We start from the raw sequence: 22,498 nt of genomic DNA, 5'->3' as shown, positions 1-22,498 counted from the left end.
TTAGTTTTTAAAAGCTCTTCACAACTAGAGTTCACCTCCAGTTCAGCCCACACAGGGCTCATGTGGCCGTGAGATCTAGGTGCCACGTCTCCAGGACCCCAGATTTACCAGCATCTGTTCCAAGACATGAAGCAGTGGAATAACATCGTTCATCCCGTAGTCCTGGCTACTGACAAATAACGTGGCCTCCTCAAAGGGCCTGAGCAAACGGCAGGTGTCACGCATGAGCTGCCACAGGCTGACATCGAAGTTACACAGGGGAGTACTCCTGTCTGCTTGGATCATCAAGAAATCATTTATGGCCTTTCTCTGTTCGTATAGTCGGTCCAACATATGGAGGGTGGATTTCCAAGGGGTGGAAAGTCGCATATCAGCCTATGTTGGGGGATGCCGTTCTGCCGCTGCAACTCAAGGAGGGTATGCTTTGCGGTGTATGAGTGGCTGAAGTGCATGCAAAGTTTCCTGGCCATTTTTAGGATGTCTTTCAGATGGGTGGAAGACTTCAGGAACCGCTTGACAACCAGATTGAACACAGGTGCCATGTAGGGCGCATTGCTCAGCCCTCCTTGACGCAGCGCCGACACCATGTTCTTACCGTTGTCGGTCACCATAGTGCCAATTTTGAGTTGTCGCAGAGAAAGTCAGGATTCGATTTCTTGATGAAGGACACAGAGCAGTTAAAAACAGGTGCAGAATAGCGTGACACCGCCGTGCCCTGCACATGTGATATGATGGAGGGGCACTGTGAAATTGTCCCTGCAGTGGAGGCTGAGGACATGGTGGACGAGGCAGAGGCGGACATTGTCGCAGGACCAACGGTGTGAGAACGTGGAGGTAGAAGTGGCATCACCTGGCCAAGTTGCTGGTGTGGCTGTGCAGGAACTACATTCACCCAGTGGACTGTAAAGGACATGTATTGTCCCTGACCGTGGTTACAGCTCCATACATCGGCGCTGCCGTGCACTTTGGCAGACACTGACAGGCTCAAGGACTGGCCCACCTTCTGTTCTACATGTGTGCAGGGCTGGTACTGCCTTTTTGGCTTTCTGAAAAGTCCATCTATTGGAAAGGGACGGACTGAAGCATCAGCAACTTGGACAGGAGCACGTACAGCTACTGCGCCGTTGGATGCGTGCACGCATACTGTTGTCTCTTGGCAATCGCTTTGGTGATCGATTGCTGACGGAATGACTGATGAGGAGTAGGAGGGCAAGGAGCATCAGGACCAGCAGATGATGGGAAGGACAGACAGCTCCCTTTGGCTGAGGTGGTGGAGCCTTGACTGCCTGAAATTGGCTGCGTGCCACTGGGTGATGCAGCGGTTGCTGCAGCAGGCTGGACCACCACAGTGGAGCTACGGCTCTCCCAGGTCACTTTATGGTGACGCTGCATATGTCGATGCAGGGCTGTCGTGCCAACATTGGCACCCTTGCCATGTCTCACCTTCTGCCCACGGATTCTACATATGGCCATGTTCACCTCCTCCGGTGGCTTAACAAAAAATTCCCACACCGCTGAGTAGGTGATTTTACCCCCAACACAACGCACTGATTGACTGCTACCGCCGCTCCGTGAAACTGTGCACCGCTAGTTCCCGGGAAGATAGACTCCTGCGAAGCGGGTGGTCTACCCCAGGCACGTTTGACTCCCGACCTCCCACTACTGCCACCCTGCTGACTCCTGCCACGCTAGCGACTTGCTGGCTCTGCCGCTGCCTCACGGGCAAGCTGCCACTTTCTTCTCCCGATGATGATGAAGCCCCTTCGTCACCCGGCTCCCAAGTGCGATCAGCTACATCATCATCGAGTACTGTCTGCACGTCACTGATGTCCTCCTCAACTGTCTCTGGGTCAACCGCTCGCAACACCATCTCCCACGCCACTCTCCTCATCACTACTTTCGCGCCTAATGGAGGTAGCGGCGGATGTCTCCTCCACATCTTGTCTTGCCCTTAGCTGCTGACTGTCTTCTAGTAGCTCTTCCTCACTGTATAGTGGAGCTAAGCCCACAGCATACAATACTCTGCCTGAGGGAACAGAAAAGGACAAAGGCAGGTTGAGGACAGGTGAGGGCACAGGGCCTGCTCCCGAGCCATGCCAACTAAGGGTGGTGTCTGACGAACCCACTGACTCATGGCTGGGGGTGTCTGATGTCATTTGCGACAAAGTTGAAGATCGAGTCAACCATTCAAGTACCGCTGGGTTGCTGGTAAAGACAGGACCGCTAGCTGACACTGGGAGCTCAGGCCTCTTGAAGTGACCCCTGCTGCCACGGCCCCTTACTCTGCTGCGACCTGTGCCTGCGCCAGAAACATTTAGGCCTATGCCACTCCCCTCTGCAGGGCCTGGCACTTCTCAGTCTGACATACTGTTAGATCAAATAAATAAATAAAAAGGAAATTAAAACACCCCAAAAAGTCTGTAATTTTCTCAATTCACCACACAACGGCTAATAAGCCTTTTTATGCCCCACTAATACACGAGAAAATGGGCTTTAGAACATATAACTGCACCGCTGAACGGCAAATATATTTATCTTTTTCCACTAATACATGAGAAAAAGGGCTTTAGAACATATAACTGCACCGCTGACAGGCAAATACATTTTTTCTTTTTACACTAATACACGCCACAAAAGGCTTTAGGACATATAACTGCACCGCTGACCGGCAAATATATATTTTCTTTTTCCACTAATACACGAGAAAAAAGGCTTTAGGACATATAACTGCACCGCTGACCGGCAAATATTTTTTTTTCTTTTTCCACTAATACACGACAAAAAGGGCTTTAGAACATATAACTGCACAGCTGAACGGCAAATATATTTTTTCTTTTTCCACTAATACACGCCACAAAAGGCTTTAGAACATATAACTACACAGTTGAACGGCAAATATATATATTTTTTTTACACTAATACACAACAAAAAGGGCTTTAGAACATATAACTGCACCGCAAATATATTTTTTCTTTTTAGACTAATACACAACAAAAAGGGCTTTAGAACATATAACTGCACCGCTGAACTGCAAATATATTTTTTCTTTTTACACTAATACACGAGAAAAAAGTGATAGACAAACATCAGCCAGGACGGTTCGTGAATGCGAATGTGTGTCAGCGATCAAATGTTCCCGAATTGCGCGTTCGTGGCAGGCCCCATTGACTTTAATGGCAGGTGAACCTGAAAAACTTTCAGGTCATATTTGCAGCCACAAAATACTTACTAGAAGTGCACAAATAGTCCCACAACATGGACAGTGACATACCAGAGGGGGAACATTGGCAAAAATTCCCAAATGTTTTTTTAACCGCCTCCGGACCGCCTAACGCAGGATTGCGTTCCGGCGGCAGTCGATTTATTCCTCCTTCACGCTTCGGCTTCGTCACCAGCCTGCCAGCCAATGATCATCGCTGGCAGGTTGGTGATTTTCAAAAAATCGAATCACAAGCCATTTAACACATTATATTTATAAATATAATGTGTTAAATGGCTTCTGTGCCCTCTGCTGGTTCCTTTTCATCGGTTGGTTCCAGCAGAGAGCACACATCACTGTAAGTACACAAAACACTATACATTTAGCCCCAGATCACCCCCCCATCACCCCAATTAACCCCTTGATCACCCCTGTCAATCACTAGTGAAAGGGAAAAAAGTGATCAGTGTAAACTGTCACTTTTTTTTTCCACCAGTATTGACTGTTAGGTTTTAGGTTAGTTTAGGCCCCTTTGGTAGGTAGTTAGCGTCGGTTAGCGCCCAGCCCACCGCACCTCAGTCACTGATTCTTTTATAGTATCTGTAAGTGATCAGAACTGATCACAGTCAGATCTATAATAGTATTAGTGTCACCTCAGCTCGCCCTCCACCCAAAATGCAGTGTTTGCCTGATCAGGCCTGATCGGTTGCCCACACGTGCGTTCACCCACGCCCGCCCCGCCACAGTGACAAGAAATTTATCTATTTTTTTATCACTGCACAATTACTTCACAAGCGCTGCGGCGATAAAAAAATCAGTTTTGATATTTTTTTATCAATCGCAGCGGCTTCCTGTACTTCGCTAGCCTCCCATTTGTAAGACAGGCTTGCTTTTTTTCTTGGGTAGTCTCAGGGAATACCCCCTAAATTTAGTTGACCAAATGGCAAGTAAGGGGTATTCTTCTGAAGAGGCCTATAGGATTCTGACCCAGTCGGATGAGGAATGGGAACCCTCATCTGACGAATCAAGCGGGTCAGAATACGAACCTGTAGAGAGCAGTGGCAGTCTGACCCAAAGTTCGGACGATGAGGTTGAGGTCCCTGATACCACCAGGCGTACCCGGCCCCGTGTTGCTAGACCACAGGTTGCGCAGGATCCGCTTCAAGTGCAGCAGAGTGGACTGGCGCTGTCGGATTACGCGGTGAGGCATACACCAGCAGCGCAGCCCATCCTGGACCTAGTACCAGCACTGCCGTAGAACATGGTGAAGTGGTGAGCACCAGAAGGGCAGTTGAAGCTGGTACGGTGGCACGTGCATTAGTTCCCCCGTCGCAGCCACCGCACAGACAGACCCGTAGAGTCCCTGAGGTGCTGGCAAACCCTGATTGGTAGCCCCCAACTTCAGCCGCACCAGTAGTTCCCCCTTTCACTGCCCAGTCTGGAGTTCGGGTTGAGACAGCTCAGATCGGATTGGCACTGGGGTTTTTTGAGCTGTTCTTGACTGCGGAGCTCTTAGACTTAGTCGTGGCAGAAACAAAATCGGTATGCCACTCAATTTATAGCCGCCAACCCGGGAAGCTTTTATGCCCAGTTATTCCGGTGGAAACCCGTCCAAGTTTCCGAATTTAAAACTTTTCTGGGCCTTCTCCTCAACATGGGCCTGACAAAAAAGCATAAATTGCGGTCATATTGGTCCAGAAACCCAATTCATCACATGCCCATGTTCTCTGCTGCCATGTCCAAGACACGATTTGAGACCATCCAGCGTTTCCTGCACTTTAGTGACAACAGCACCTCTCGTCCCAGAGGCCACTCAGCTTTTGACCAGCTCCACAAAATTCGGCCCCTCATAGACCACCTTAACACCAAATTTGCAGATTTGTATACCCCTGAGCAAAACATCTGCATAGACGAGTCCCTGATACATTTTACCGGGCGCCTTGGCTTCAAACAATACATCCCAAGCAAGCGCGCCCGGTATGGGGTCAAATTGTATAAGCTCTGTGAAAGGGCCACAGGCTATACGCACAAATTTCGAGTCTATGAGGGTAAAGATCAGACCCTGGATCCGGTCGGTTGCCCTGACTACCTGGGGAGCAGTGGGAAGACGGTCTGGGACTTGGTGTCACCCTTATTTGGCAAGGGGTACCATCTTTATGTGGACAATTTCTACACAAGTGTGCCCCTCTTCAGGCATTTGTTTCAAGAACAGATTGGCTGCTGTGGCACCGTGCGACTTAGTTGCCGGGGCTTCCCCCAACGGCTCGTTACCACCCGTCTTGCAAGGGGGGAGAGGGCTGCCTTGTGTAACGAACAACTGCTCGTGGTGAAATGGAGAGACAAGCGTGACGTTTACATGCTCTCCTCCATTCACGCAGACACGACAATCCAAATAGAACGAGCAACCAGTGTCATTGAAAAGCCCCTCTCGGTCCACGACTATAATTTGCTCATGGGAGGGGTGGACTTCAATGACCAGATGTTGGCTCCTTATTTTGTGTCCCGCCACACCAGACGCTGGTATAAGAAGGTGTCTGTATATTTAATGCAATTGGCTATGTACAATAGTTTTGTTCTCTACAGTAAGGCTGGGAGAACAGGATCCTTCCTCAAATTTCAGGAAGAGATCATCGAGAACCTCCTGTATCCAGGAGGTTCCGTGGCCCTATCCACCAGTGTAGTGAGCCGTCTACACGAGCGACATTTCCCCATTGTCGTTGCTGGTACCTCAACCCAAGCGCCACCCCGAAAAAGATGTCGTGTCTGTAGCAGGAGTGGAATAAGGCGTGACACCCGCTATTTCTGTCCTGAATGCCCTGACCACCCTGCCCTATGCTTAGTGGAGTGTTTCCGGAAGTACCACACACAGGTACACTATTAGTATAGGGATTGCGTGACACAGGACAGGCACACAGGGGTCTTAGGGCCCTTTCACTCACAGCTGCTGCAAACTTCTCCTTTCACCTGGGACAAAGTGCATAATGTACTTCGCCACATCTCTGGGCGATTTGCGCTTTGCACATTGTCCCATGGGGAAGGAGAGGTTTGTCCTATAAAAGGTAAAAAAATAAAAATTAAAAATAAATCACAGGTAAGCAAAAAAGTTAATGTTCTAAAAGTTCAATAAAGTTTATAAAAGTTAATGTTCTGTTTCAAATGTTATATAAAGTTAATGTTAATAAATTGATTGCGTTGCGGCCTGTTTTTTTTTGTTTTGTTTTGTTTTTTTACCTTCTAGGTGGACCAACAGATGAACCAGCTGCAGCACTGATGTGCATTCTGACAGAAGCATTGCGCTGCTGTCAGATTACACAAAAGTCGGTGTATGCGGCGCTGCAAGACAAGATTTCTCCTCTGCAGTAAAAAAGATACGTTTGCCGAGGCTTATGAGCTGAGGGGCGGTGTTCATATGCTTTGGCAAACAATTTGTATATAAAATAAAAATTAAAAAAATCCCGGCAATGATTTATTCATCCACATCGATTGATGTGAATGGAGAAATCGGGTTTGCCAGGGCATACGGGCTAAATGGGTTTGGATGTTGGGCGGAGCTCCTATGTCCTGGCAGACGCCTTTCCCCTCCTTTTTTTTTTGGGCAGAGATTTTTTCATCCACATTGATTGATGCGAATGAAGAAATCTGTGCCGTTCATTATTTCTTTCAGCCCAGAGGCTGAACGGAAAACAAAATCTCATTACCCATGCTCAATATAAGGAGAATAGCAGAAACTCCTAATGCTGGCCATACATGTAATGATTGCGGAGACCCTCAAATGCCAGGGCAGTACAAACACCCCACAAATGACCCCATTTTGGAAAGAAGACACCCCAAGGTATTCGCTGAGGGGCATATTGAGTCCATGAAAAAAATTGAACTTTTTGTCCCAAGTTAGCGGAAAGGGAAAAAAAAAAAATAATAATTTCCGCTAACTTGTGCCAAAAAAAAAATCTTCTATGAACTCGCCATGCCCCTCATGGAATACCTTGGGGTGTCTTCTTTCCAAAATGTGGTCACATGTGGGGTATTTATACTGCCCTGGCATTGTAGGGGTCCTAAAGCGTGAGAAGAAGTCTGGAATCCAAATGTCTAAAAATGCCCTCCTAAAAGATACTCACTGGAATTTGGGCCCCTTTGCGCACCTAGGCTGCAAAAAAGTGTCACACATGTGATATCGCCGTACTCAGGAGAAGTTGGGCAATGTGTTTTGGGGTGTCTTTTTACATATACCCATGCTGGGTATAAAAAATGACAACTTTGTATAAAAAAATGGGAAAAGTTGACTTTTACAGAGATATTTCTCTCACCCAGCATGGGTATTTGTAAAAATACACCCCAAAACACATTGCCCTACTTCTTCTGAGTACGGCGATACCACATGTGTGACACTTTTTTGCAGCCTAGGTGCGCAAAGGGGCCCAAATCCCAAAGAGTATCTTTACGATTTCACAGGGCATTTTTTACGCATTTGGATTCCAGACTTCTTCTCATGCTTTAGGGCCCCTAAAATGCAAGGGCAGTATAAATACCCCACAAGTAACCCCATTTTGGAAAGAAGACACCCCAAGGTATTCCGTGAGGGGTATGGTGAGTTCATGTGAGATTTAATTTTTTGTCACAAGTTAGTGGAATATGAGACTTTGTAAGAAAAAAAAAAATCATTTTCCGCTAACTTGTGACAAAAAATAAAAACTTCCATGAACTCACTATGCCCATCAGCGAATACCTTAGGGTGTCTACTTTCCAAAATGGGGTCATTTTTGGGGTGTTTCTACTGTCTAGGCATTGTAGAACCTCAGGAAACATGACAGGTGCTCAGAAAGTCAGAGCTGCTTAAAAATGCGGAAATTCACATTTTTTGCATTTTTTTTATCAAAGACATGTAGAACAATACATTTAAAGAAAAATTTATATAGAAATGTCGTTTTATTTGAAAAATTTTACAACTGAAAGTGAAAAATGTAATTTTTTCGCAAAAATTTCGGTCAATTTCGATTAATAACAAAAGTAATAATGTCAGCAGCAATGAAATACCACCAAATGAAAGCTCTATTAGTGAGAAGAAAAGGAGGTAAAATTCATTTGGGTGGTAAGTTGTATGACCGCGCAATAAACCGTGAAAGTAGTGTAGTGCAGAATTGTAAAAAGTGGTCTGGTCATTAAGGGGGTTTAAGCTAGGGGAGCTGAGGTGGTTAATCAGGGGCCATTTTTATTCGTCTTAAAGGGAAACTCTCAAAAATGTGCCCTGCTGGAGCCTAGAAAAAATTATTTTAGGCCACGGGAGTACATGCCCCAAAAATTAGGCATTCACCTGATAGAAAAGAACTTGTGATTATGTGGCTGGAGGTACATTAGGCGGTCACTGGATAAGAATTTTACTGTAGGCCAGTACATGCCCCAAAAATTAGGCATTCACCTGACAGAAAAGAACTTGTGATGATGTAGCTGGAGGTACATTAGGGGGTCACTGGCTAAAATTTTTATTGTAGGCCAGTACAGGCCCCAAAAATTAGGCATTCACTTGACAGAAAATGCCTTTTATGCTACTGTACATACATAAGACAAGGACCATTCTTTGTTCTGGGTGGTGGCGGATATGTGTGGGCTGGCATGAGGAAATTCAATTACACGTGTTGGTCACAGGTGTTAAATTCCTTAAGAGATCCATGCCTCATTCATTTTTAGAAATGTGAGGTAGTCCACACTGTCGTGAGCTAGGCGAGTGCGCTTATCGGTCACGATCCCCCCTGCTGCGCTGAACATCCTTTCGGACAGGACACTTGACGAGGGGCAAGCCAATAGTTCCGTGGCAAATTGTGCCAGCTCTGGCCACAGGTCAAGCCTGCACACCCAGTAGTCCAGGGATTCCTCGCTTCTCAGAGCGTCCACATCGGCCATTAACCAGATGTAGTCAGACACCTGACGGTCTAGACGTTCCCTGAGGCTAGATCCGGAGGGCGGCTGTCGATGGGTTGGCTGCAAGAATGATCTCATATCCGAAGTGACAAACACATCTTCAAACCGCCCTTTTCTTGTAGGCTTGATAGGATTGGTACCCGCACCTGTTTCGCTGTGGGTGGAAATTCCTCGGCCAGTGCCCGCAAAACAGCAGAATGCAGCATCTCTCGCAGCAAGGCCTAGAAATGCTGCATTCTGACAGCCCTCTGTGATGCTGGTAACTTTTCCGCCATTTTGTGTTTGTACAAGGGGTCTAAGTACGTTGCCACCCAGTTCTGGTCCTTGCCCTTTATGCTCTTTATATGAATGTCCCTCTTCAAAATACTGGATCATGAAGGCACCCCATTTTCACTAAACTGAAAGCGGTGGAGAGCCCTGCCTCCTGCTCATCGCCCAGGAGAATGTCGTCTTCGGTCTCCTCCCCCCAGCCATAGACAACACCAGGGATCCCTGAAAAGTTTAAAGTCCCCCTTAGAGCCTGCTCTTCTTGCTCCTCCTCCTTCCCCCAGGCACCATCCTCCTCCGACTCCTCTTCAGACTCCTGCTGACTTGTCTCAGATTGAGTAGCCCCTCCTGGGAATTCATTCAGCATTGCGACTTCCTCATCTTCCAGCTCCTTCTTCTCGACGGCTTGATCAATGACACGATGCAATGCACGCTCCAGAAAGAAGTCGTAAGGTACGATGTCACTGATGGCGCCCTGGCTGCGACTGACCAGTTTGGTGATCTCATAAAATGGCGCAATAGCAGCCACTGGCGCGGTGAAAAGAAACCACGCTCCCCAGAACCTGTCCTGCTGCAGAGTTTGTACAGGTAGTCGTTAACAGCACGTTGCTGATGGAGCAGCCTATCAAGCATATACAAGGTGGAGTTCCAGCGCGTCGGGCTGTCACAAATCAGACGTCTGACGGGCAAGTGGTGTTGCCGGTGAACGTCAGCAAGGCGAGCCATGGTCGTGTAAGATCTAAAATGGCCAGAAATTTTCCTAGCCTGCAGAACGGTGTCCTGGACCCTGGGGTATTTGGCAACGAATCGCTGCACGACTAAGTTCAGGACGTGTGCCATGCACGGCAAGTGTGTCAATTTGTCATGTTTCAGTGTGCTCAGCAGATTGGCACGATGTCGCACTCCACTTTACTAACTGTCAAATTGAGCAGGGTTAGCCACTGATCGGCCTGTGACCGCAGAGCTGAAAGCAGTGCAGGACCGGTGTGGCTCTTGGCTTCCAGGCACAACAGCCGCAGCACAGCATGGCAACGTCTCACCTGGCACGTTGAATAGGTTCTGGTGAGCTTGGGGGGCGCAGCGGAAGAGGCGGTAGCAGTGGAAAAGGAGTCAGCCGAGGAGGAGACGGAGGATGGAGTAGGAGGAGGAGGAGAAGAAGAGGCTGCCTGCATGCAATCCGTGGCGGTAACAGCAAATCCACGGGTTACATGCTTGACGGCCGTCAGAAGGTTCACCCTGTGGGCAGTAAAAGTTATGTACCTTCCCTGCCCGTGTTTGCTATACCACGTGTCTGTGGTCAGATGTATCTTGGCACCGACACTGTGTGCCAGATATATATTCACTTGCCGCTGAACATGGCCATAAAACTCTGGGATGCCCTTCTAGAAGAAATATTTCTTTCTGGGGATCTTCCATTGCAGTGTGCCAATGGCCACAAATTTTCTAAAGGCCTCCGAGTCCACTAGTTTATATGGCAGTAGTTGGTGGGCTAGTAGTTCTGACAATCCAGCGGTCAGCTGTTGGGCAAGAGGGTTATCTGGCGTCATTAACTTTTTATGCTCGAACATTTGGGCCACGGAAGCCTGCCTTCTGCCAGATGAACACGACAATGGCACGGTGGAAGGTGTAGTGGAGGACAAAAGGGTGGAGAGAGGAGAAGGAGAAGAGGCAGGATGTGGAGCGCCGAGAGCGTGGCTTTGTGGGTTCTTATGGCGTTTCTCCCACTGGGCTCAGTGATGGGAGGCCAGGTGCCTTCTTAAGGCGGTCATCCCTAGGTAAGTGTTGGGCTTACCGCGACTTATGCGTTGACAGCAAAGGCTGCAGATGGCAACACTATTGTCAGTAGCTGACAAGTTAAAAAAAAAAGCCCACACTGCAGAGCCATGTGCCGGCGTCCTGAGAGTGCCAGAAGTGACCGTGCATGTTGGATGGCTCGCTCCAGATACATTTTCAGTCTGCTTTTTGCCTTCTGTGCCCTGTGAGCTCTGCCTGCTTCTCCTCCCGCTCTGCTGCTCTGTCTCTCCCTATGAACTCCCCACCTCTTCCTCTCTTGTGGGCACCCACGTGACGTCCACCTTCACCACCACTGACATTAGAGATCTCAGAGTAGGCAGCAACAGCGGGGACCTCCCTCCTTGGGCTGATCTGGGTACTGTCGTCAGACCGCTGGGTGGCGACCATTGCTACCTCCTCTTCCTCATCCGATGTCAAGAATGGCTGCACATCAGTAAGGTCTGGGAATAGATGGGAAAATTATTCCTCTGACTCGAGTGGAGGGGCTATGGTGGTGGTGTATTTGGGGGTGCACACAGCAGAGAGTGAAAAGGGTGCAGATACAGAGGATGAGGAGGGTGCAGAAGCGGAAGGCTGAGTGAGCCACTCAACCAACTCTGGTGCGTCCTTTGAAGTAATCGCACACGCCATCTCCAACTTCACACTTAGGCTCTGGCCTGGTGCACCTGCCCGACCCCTATCACCCCTGCGGAACGGCCTGCCTCTTCCCTTGCCTGTCATTTTCAAAATGACCCTGTGGCTAAGTCCCTAGAAAAGAGTAGTATTTGTGGAATCAGGTATATCGCAGGCCTCAACCAATATTTGGTGGAAACAGGTATATCGATCCCCTTAATCAGTATTTTGTGGAAGCAGGAATCTCGCAGCCCTCAATCAGTATTTTGTGGAAGCAGGTATATCAAACCCCTTAATTAGTATTTTGTGGAAGCAGGAATATTGCAACCCTCAATCAGTATTTTGAGGAAGCAGGTATATCAAACCCTCAATAATTTTTTTGCCACAACTGTTATCGCAGCCCTCCATCAGTATTTTGTGGAAGAAGGTAAATCACACCCCTCTATCAGTTTTTTTGGGGCAACAGGTAAATCACAACCTTTGCAATTAGTTGTTCCAATAGCTTTTGTCCCTCTATATAGCTGCGGTATCGCAGCAGAACCGCAGACAACTGCTGCACAATACAAATGCACTATAATATATTTTCTATGTTAGAAAGTATATTATAAGTTTATCACACCCCTCAGTATATCACACCTATCAATAGCACAACTATACCAGTCCTTAAAAGGACTTTTGTGGCCTTATTAGCTAGCGTTTGGTGTCCCTAACAGCCTGTCCCTGCTCCACAAAGCAACCTCTCCCTACACTGGCAAAACACAGAATGTAAAATGTCTGCCAGATCGGGTTCTTTTATAGGGTGGGAGTGTGTCCATGTGCCGAAATGTCTCAATTGGCTGTCCTGTCCCACCTGATGGATGTGTCATCGGTCAAAGTTCGGCGCAATGCAAAAGAATATGGCACCAACGGACATCGCCATATGTTTGCATGTTCGGCGAATCTCGAACGTGCAAGGTTCGCCATGAAACGACCGCCCGGCGAACAGCAAGGCCATCTCTATCGGCAAATAAATGTTTTCTTTTTCCACTAATACACGCCGCAAAAGGCTTTAGAACATATAACTGCACCGCTGAACGGCAATTATTTTTTTCTTTTTACACTAATACACGCCACAAAAGGCTTTAGAACATATAACTGCACCGCTGAACGGCAAATATATTTTATTTTTGCCACTAATACATGACAAAAAGGCCTGTAATTTTCGCACTTTACCACACAACGGCTAATAAGCTCTTTTCCCCCCCACTAATACAAGGTAAAAAAAGCTTTAGAACATATAACTGCACCACACAAAGGCAAATAAGACGTAGACATATTTCCTTGTAATAAACCCTGTTGATGCCTGTATCAGACAGCACTTGCACCCTAACAGGAACGGTTTGCTTGTATTACAGAGCTGTATAATGACAATTTAGGTGCCCAGTCAGTGCAGCAAGGTGTATTAGGATTGTTCCTATTACCAAGGTTGTAACCTCCCCTACTGAACCCTGTTCAACGTAAATGCTGTGGAATGATTCCTCCCTATCCTCTCCCTACACCTTGAATAATAGTTTCCTGCATTTGTAAAAAAATTTTTAGCACAATTAAGGTTTTCCTAGCACTGTCCCTAGCGCCTGCTGACGTCTCTCCCTGCACTAAGTACACTGGTAGATAGCAGAATCCAAGATGGCTGAGGCTATTTATAGGGCTGTGAAATCACAGGGCTGGCTGGCTGCTGATTGGCTGTATGCATGGCATTATGGGTGATCCCGCTTTCCCAGAGTCCCTTGCTCCATGTCCTCACACATGCAGCAGCAATTTTAGGAAAAAATGTGATTTGTTGCCACGAAGAGTGAGGAAATTCGGCTTTGGTGCGAATCGAATTTTTCCTGAAATTCGGATTGAATTCCACTTTGTCAGCTTCGATTCGCTCATTTCTAGTGGTAACGAATCACATTTTTTCTAAAATGGCTGCTGCACATGTTACAAAGTGAAAGTAATAAGCCCGGGAATGAGGGAGCACCCACAATGCCATGCATGCAGCCAATCAGCAGATAGCCAGCCCTGTGATGTCACATCCCGATATAAAGTCACCTCATGCCCGGTCTATGTCATTTTACAGTGAACTTAGTGCAGGGAGAGACGTTACAGGCACTAGGGACAGTGATCAGGAAAGACTTTATTCCAAAAAAAAAAAAGATTGAGCAGTTCAGGGGAAGATTATTTATAGTGTAGGGAAAGGATAGGGAGGCATTATCCACACTGTACGGAGAGAGCAGGGACCAATAGAAGTGTAAATCCTACCATCTGTAATTGGGGTGAAAGTGCGGTCTGATACAACCAGATTTGGGGTGTGTTTATTTTAAATATATAAAAGTACATTCATTCATCCTTGCTTTTGGGGTAAATTTGCAGTCTGATACAAACAGGTTTGGGGTGTATTTAGTTTATATAGAAGTACTTGCGGTCTGGCATGCTGCATGGGTGAAGAAACCACACTTCTTGGGCTTAAGATAAAAGAAAAAAAAAAAAAGAGAAGATACTAGGGGTGACCTAAAGGCCGAAAAGAGAAAACCCGAAAAGGGTTAGCCGCCAAGGGCGCCGTTTGCTGAAACAGAACACTTCTCTACGCACTTTTAGGGTGGTCAAATTTTTTTACACTTAATTCGATGCTTTAATCGGTAGTTGCGGAGTTGGTGTGAAAAAGCGGCCGGATACTACACACTTTAAGGTGACTTCACACTTCAGTTATTACTATAATTTTTTGTGAGCCAAAACCAGTAGTGAAGCCTACTCAGGGATAAGGTGTAATGGAAAGATCTGCAACTGTTCTGTATTTTTGACCTGAACCTGGTTTGATACTACACATTTTAGGTTGTTCAAATTCTTTTACACTTAATTCGATACGTCAATCAGTAGTTGCGAAGTTGGTGCGAAATTGTGGCCTGACACTGTTGCTCTTTTACCCTTGCAGTTAATGTTACGGTACAGTGTGTCTGACAGGTGAGAAGGAGAGATCAGCTGCTTTCTCCGGTAGGCGGGCAAGTAGCAACGATGATAGTCGCATGGGAGCTGGTGTTGCAAATGGTCAGGCACGTGGTTCTGAGACTGGTAAGGGTGACATCAGTGCAGACAGTGGCAGGCAATGATGTGGCCAATCGCACGTGGGAGCCAGGTGAAGAGGGGGCTTCATCATTATCATCATCATCATCAGGAGAAGAGGGTGGCCGCTAGTGATGGACGAACATCGGCCGGGACAGTTCGCGAACCGCAAGTTCGCGGCGGGCCACATTCACTTTAATGGCAGGCAAACATGAAAATCCTACAGCTCATGATTGCAAATACTTAGTAAAAGTGCACAAATAGTCCCACAACATGGACAGTGACATACTAGAGGGGGGAATCAATGACAAAAATTCCAACAAAAAATATGTATCTTAATCAGGGGACATTTTCATGCGTCTTAAAAGGGAAATTTTTTGAAATGTGCACTGTTGGAGCCTAGAAAATTCTTATTTTAGGCCACGGGAGTACGCGCCTTAAAAATTAGGCATTCATCTGACATAAAAGAAATTCTGATTATGTGGCTCGAGGTACATTATGCGGTCAATGGATAAAATTTTTACTGTAGGCCACTGGACTACAAGCCCCTAACATTAGGCATTCACCGGACAGAAAAGATCAAGTGATTACGTGGCAGGAGGTATATTACATGGTCAATGGATATCAATTTTACTGCAGGCCAGTACAAATACAGGTCAAATACATATGTTTAAAAGAACATATAAAATTGGATTAAAAACATAGCTAACGAAATCCCCCCTCTTGAAAAAAACCCTGATAATAGTTGAAATTCGAGAACACGTGTTCGTCACTGGTGTTGAATTTCTCCGAGGCCCCAACAATTATTCATTCACCGTACAGAAAAGAACAAGTAAGTATGTGGCTGGAGGTAGATTACACGGTCATTGGATATCAATTTTACAGCAGGCCAGTGCACTACAGGCCCCAAAAATTATGCATTCACCGTATAGAAAAGAACAAGTAAGTAAGTAAGTAAGTGGCTGGAGGTAGATTACACGGTCATTGGATATCAATTTTACAGCAGGCCAGTGGACTACAGGCCCCAAAAATTATGCATTCACCGTATAGAAAAGAACAAGTAAGTATGTGGCTGGAGGTAGATTACATGGTCATTGAATATCAATTTAATGCAGGCCAGTACAAATACATATGTTTTAATGAACTAAAAATAGAAAATTGGATTAAAAACATGGCTAACGAAATCCCCCCTCTTGAAAAAAACACTAATGATAATAGTTGAAACACGTGGTCGTCACAGGTGTTGAATTCCTCCGAGGCCCAAAACATTAGGCATTCAACAGACAAAAAAGGCCTTTTATGCCTCATTATTTACAAAAGACAGGGACCATTCTTTGTTCTTAGTGTTGTAGGATATGTGTGGGCTGGCATGAGGAAATTCAATTAAACATGGTCGTCACAGGTATTGAATTCCTCAGAGATCCATGCCTCATTCATTTTTAGAAATGTGAGGTAGTCCACACTGTCGTGAGCTAGGTGAGTGCGCTTATCGGTCACGATCCCCCCTGTTGCTCTGAACGTCCTTTCGGACAAGACACTCGACGAGGGGCAAGCCAAGAGTTCCATGGCAAATTGTGCCAGCTCTGGCCACAGGTCAAGCCTACGCACCCAGTAGTCCAGGGGTTCCTCGCTTCTGAGAGCGTCGACATCGGCCATTAACCCGGTGTAGTCGGACACTTGGCGGTCTAGACGTTCCCTGAGGCTGGATCCGGAGGGCGGCTGTCGATGGGTTGACTGCAAGAATGATCTCATATGACCAATACATCTTCAAACCACCCTTTTCTTGAATGAGCTGTTGGATTGGTACCCGCAACTGTTTCTCTTTGAGTGGAAATTCCCCTGCCAGTGCCCGCAAAAGCAGAATTCAGCATTTCTCGTAGCAAGGCCTGAAAGTGCTGCATTCTGACAGCCCTCTGTGATGCTGGTAACATATCCGCCATTTTGTTTTTGTACCGGATGTCTAAGTACATTGCCACCCAGTACTGGTCCTTGCCCTTTATGCTTTTTAACCACCTCCGGACCGCCTAACGCAGGATCGCGTTCCGGAGGTGGCAGCCCTGCGCAGAGTCACGCATATATGCGTCATCTCGCGATGGCCGAGATTTCCTGTGAACGCGCGCACACAGGCGCGCGCGCTCACAGGAACGGAAGGTAAGAGAGTTGATCTCCAGCCTGCCAGCGGCGATCGTTCGCTGGCAGGCTGGAGATGTGTTTTTTTTAACCCCTAACAGGTATATTAGACGCTGTTTTGATAACAGCGTCTAATATACCTGCTACCTGGTCCTCTCGTGGTCCCATTTGTTTGGATCGACCACCAGAGGACACAGGTAGCTCAGTAAAGTCCCACCAAGCACCACTACACTACACTACACCCCCCCCCCGTCACTTATTAACCCCTTATTAGCCCCTGATCACCCCTGATCACCCCATATAGACTCCCTGATCACCCCCCTGTCATTGATCACCCCCCTGTCATTGATTACCCCCCTGTAAAGCTCCATTCAGATGTCCGCATGATTTTTACGGATCCACTGATAGATGGATCGGATCCGCAAAACGCATCCGGACGTCTGAATGAAGCCTTACAGGGGCGTGATCAATGACTGTGGTTATCACCCCATATAGACTCCCTGATCACCCCCCCTGTCATTGATTACACCCCTGTCATTGATCAACCCCCTGTAAAGCTCCATTCAGACGTCCGCATGATTTTTACGGATCCACTGATAGATAGATCGGATCCGCAAAACGCATCCGGACGTCTGAATGAAGCCTTACAGGGGCGTGATCAATGACTGTGGTGATCACCCCATATAGACTCCCTGATCACCCCCCTGTAAAGCTCCATTCAGATGTCCGCATGATTTTTACGGATGCACTGATAGATGGATCCGATCCGCAAAACGCATCCGGACGTCTGAATGAAGCCTTACAGGGGCATGATCAATGACTGTGGTGATCACCCCATATAGACTCCCTGATCACCCCCCTGTCATTGATCACCCCCCTGTAAAGCTCCATTCAGATGTCCGCATGATTTTTACGGATGCACTGATAGATGGATCCGATCCGCAAAACGCATCCGGACGTCTGAATGAAGCCTTACAGGGGCATGATCAATGACTGTGGTGATCACCCCATATAGACTCCCTGATCACCCCCCTGTAAAGCTCCATTCAGATGTCCGCATGATTTTTACGGATCCACTGATAGATGGATCGGATCCGCAAAACGCATCCGGACGTCTGAATGAAGCCTTACAGGGGCGTGATCAATGACTGTGGTTATCACCCCATATAGACTCCCTGATCACCCCCCCTGTCATTGATTACACCCCTGTCATTGATAAACCCCCTGTAAAGCTCCATTCAGACGTCCGCATGATTTTTACGGATCCACTGATAGATAGATCGGATCCGCAAAACGCATCCGGACGTCTGAATGAAGCCTTACAGGGGCGTGATCAATGACTGTGGTTATCACCCCATATAGACTCCCTGATCACCCCCCCTGTCATTGATTACACCCCTGTCATTGATCAACCCCCTGTAAAGCTCCATTCAGACGTCCGCATGATTTTTACGGATCCACTGATAGATAGATCGGATCCGCAAAACGCATCCGGACGTCTGAATGAAGCCTTACAGGGGCGTGATCAATGACTGTGGTGATCACCCCATATAGACTCCCTGATCACCCCCCTGTAAAGCTCCATTCAGATGTCCGCATGATTTTTACGGATGCACTGATAGATGGATCCGATCCGCAAAACGCATCCGGACGTCTGAATGAAGCCTTACAGGGGCATGATCAATGACTGTGGTGATCACCCCATATAGACTCCCTGATCACCCCCCTGTCATTGATCACCCCCCTGTAAAGCTCCATTCAGATGTCCGCATGATTTTTACGGATGCACTGATAGATGGATCCGATCCGCAAAACGCATCCGGACGTCTGAATGAAGCCTTACAGGGGCATGATCAATGACTGTGGTGATCACCCCATATAGACTCCCTGATCACCCCCCTGTAAAGCTCCATTCAGATGTCCGCATGATTTTTACGGATGCACTGATAGATGGATCCGATCCGCAAAACGCATCCGGACGTCTGAATGAAGCCTTACAGGGGCATGATCAATGACTGTGGTGATCACCCCATATAGACTCCCTGATCACCCCCCTGTCATTGATTACCCCCCTGTAAAGCTCCATTCAGATGTCCGCATGATTTTTACGGATGCACTGATAGATGGATCGGATCCGCAAAACGCATCCGGACGTCTGAATGAAGCCTTACAGGGGCGTGATCAATGACTGTGGTGATCACCCCATATAGACTCCCTGATCACCCCCCTGTCATTGATTACCCCCCTGTCATTGATTACCCCCCTGTAAAGCTCCATTCAGACGTCCGCATGATTTTTACGGATCCACTGATAGATGGATCGGATCCGCAAAACGCATCCGGACGTCTGAATGAAGCCTTACAGGGGAGTGATCAATGACTGTGGTGATCACCCCATATAGACTCCCTGATCACCCCCCTGTCATTGATTACCCCCCTGTAAAGCTCCATTCAGATGTCCGCATGATTTTTACGGATGCACTGATAGATGGATCGGATCCGCAAAACGCATTCGGACGTCTGAATGAAGCCTTACAGGGGAGTGATCAATGACTGTGGTGATCACCCCATATAGACTCCCTGATCACCCCCCTGTCATTGATTACCCCCCTGTAAAGCTCCATTCAGATGTCCGCATGATTTTTACGGATGCACTGATAGATGGATCGGATCCGCAAAACGCATCCGGACGTCTGAATGAAGCCTTACAGGGGCATGATCAATGACTGTGGTGATCACCCCATATAGACTCCCTGATCACCCCCCTGTCATTGATTACCCCCCTGTCATTGATTACCCCCCTGTAAAGCTCCATTCAGACGTCCGCATGATTTTTACGGATCCACTGATAGATGGATCGGATCCGCAAAACGCATCCGGACGTCTGAATGAAGCCTTACAGGGGCGTGATCAATGACTGTGGTGATCACCCCATATAGACTCCCTGATCAACCCCCCTGTCATTGATCAACCCCCCTGTCATTGATTACCCCCCTGTAAAGCTCCATTCAGATGTCCGCATGATTTTTACGGATGCACTGATAGATGGATCGGATCCGCAAAACGCATCCGGACGTCTGAATGAAGCCTTACAGGGGCATGATCAATGACTGTGGTGATCACCCCATATAGACTCCCTGATCACCCCCCTGTCATTGATTACCCCCCTGTCATTGATTACCCCCCTGTAAAGCTCCATTCAGACGTCCGCATGATTTTTACGGATCCACTGATAGATGGATCGGATCCGCAAAACGCATCCGGACGTCTGAATGAAGCCTTACAGGGGCGTGATCAATGACTGTGGTGATCACCCCATATAGACTCCCTGATCAACCCCCCTGTCATTGATCAACCCCCCTGTCATTGATCAACCCCCCTGTCATTGATCAACCCCCCTGTCATTGATCAACCCCCCTGTCATTGATCACCCCCCTGTCATTGATCACCCCCCTGTCATTGATCACCCCTCTGTAAGGCTCCATTCAGATATTTTTTTGGCCCAAGTTAGCAGAATTTTTTATTTTTTTTCTTACAAAGTCTCATATTCCACTAACGTGTCAAAAAATAAAATCTCACATGAACTCACCATACCCCTCACGGAATCCAAATGCGTAAAATTTTTTAGACATTTATATTCCAGACTTCTTCTCACGCTTTAGGGCCCCTAGAATGCCAGGGCAGTATAAATACCCCACATGTGACCCCATTTCGGAAAGAAGACACCCCCAGGTATTCCGTGAGGGGCATATTGAGTCCATGAAAGATTGAAATTTTTGTCCCAAGTTAGCGGAACGGGAGACTTTGTGAGAAAAAAATTAAAAATATCAATTTCCGCTAACTTGTGCCAAAAAAAAAAAATTTCTATGAACTCGCCATGCCCCTCATTGAATACCTTGGGGTGTCTTCTTTCCAAAATGGGGTCACATGTGGGGTATTTATACTGCCCTGGCATTCTAGGGGCCCCAAAGCGTGAGAAGAAGTCTGGTATCCAAATGTCTAAAAATGCCCTCCTAAAAGGAATTTGGGCACCTTTGCGCATCTAGGCTGCAAAAAAGTGTCACACATCTGGTATCGCCGTACTCAGGAGAAGTTGGGGAATGTGTTTTGGGGTGTCATTTTACATATACCCATGCTGGGTGAGAGAAATATCTTGGTCAAATGCCAACTTTGTATAAAAAAATGGGAAAAGTTGTCTTTTGCCAAGATATTTCTCTCACCCAGCATGGGTATATGTAAAATGACACCCCAAAACACATTCCCCAACTTCTCCTGAATACGGCGATACCACATGTGTGACACTTTTTTGCAGCCTAGGTGGGCAAAGGGGCCCATATTCCAAAGAGCACCTTTAGGATTTCACAGGTCATTTACCTACTTACCACACATTAGGGCCCCTGGAAAATGCCAGGGCAGTATAACTACCCCACAAGTGACCCCATTTTGGAAAGAAGACACACCAAGGTATTCCGTGAGGGGCATGGCGAGTTCCTAGAATTTTTTATTTTTTGTCACAAGTTAGTGGAAAATGCTTATTTTTTTTTTTTTTTTTTTTTTTCATACAAAGTCTCATATTCCACTAACTTGTGACAAAAAATAAAAAGTTCCATGAACTCACTATGCCCATCAGCGAATACCTTGGGGTCTCTTCTTTCCAAAATGGGGTCACTTGTGGGGTAGCTATACTGCCCTGGCATTCTAGGGGCCCAAATGTGTGGTAAGGAGTTTGAAATCAAATTCTGTAAAAAATGACCTGTGAAATCCGAAAGGTGCTCTTTTGAATATGGGCCCCTTTGCCCACCTAGGCTGCAAAAAAGTGTCACACATCTGGTATCTCCGTAATCGGGAGAAGTTGGGGAATGTGTTTTGGGGTGTCATTTTACATATACCCATGCTGGGTGAGAGAAATATCTTGGCAAAAGACAACTTTTCCCATTTTTTTATACAAAGTTGGCATTTGACCAAGATATTTATCTCACCCAGCATGGGTATATGTAAAAAGACACCCCAAAACACATTCCTCAACTTCTCCTGAATACAGAGATACCAGATGTGTGACACTTTTTTGCAGCCTAGGTCGGCAAAGGGGCCCACATTCCAAAGAGCACCTTTCGGATTTCACAGGTCATTTACCTACTTACCACACATTTGGGCCCCTAGAATGCCAGGGCAGTATAACTACCCCACAAGTGACCCCATTTTGGAAAGAAGAGACCCCAAGGTATTCGCTGATGGGCATAGTGAGTTCATGGAAGTTTTTATTTTTTGTCACAAGTTTGTGGAATATGAGACTTTGTATGAAAAAAATAAAAAATAAAAAAATCATCATTTTCCACTAACTTGTGACAAAAAATAAAAAATTCTAGGAACTCGCCATGCCCCTCACGGAATACCTTGGGGTGTCTTCTTTCCAAAATGGGGTCACTTGTGGGGTAGTTATACTGCCCTGGCATTCTAGGGGCCCAAATGTGTGGTAAGGAGTTTGAAATCAAATTCAGGAAA

The 22,498-nt window shown here is 46.9% G+C and overlaps 1 protein-coding gene across 2 annotated transcripts in view; it reads right to left on the bottom strand.

Moving 5' to 3' along the window:
* LOC121003535 (gastrula zinc finger protein XlCGF26.1-like) overlaps positions 1–22,498 on the bottom strand; it is a 1,829,815-nt gene that overhangs the window by 772,067 nt on the left and 1,035,250 nt on the right. The gene's annotated exons all lie outside the window — the stretch shown is intronic.

This window comes from Bufo bufo, chromosome 6, assembly GCF_905171765.1.
Source record: "Bufo bufo chromosome 6, aBufBuf1.1, whole genome shotgun sequence".
Lineage (NCBI taxonomy): Eukaryota > Metazoa > Chordata > Amphibia > Anura > Bufonidae > Bufo > Bufo bufo.
This window is presented reverse-complemented; position numbering and strand designations above follow the sequence as displayed.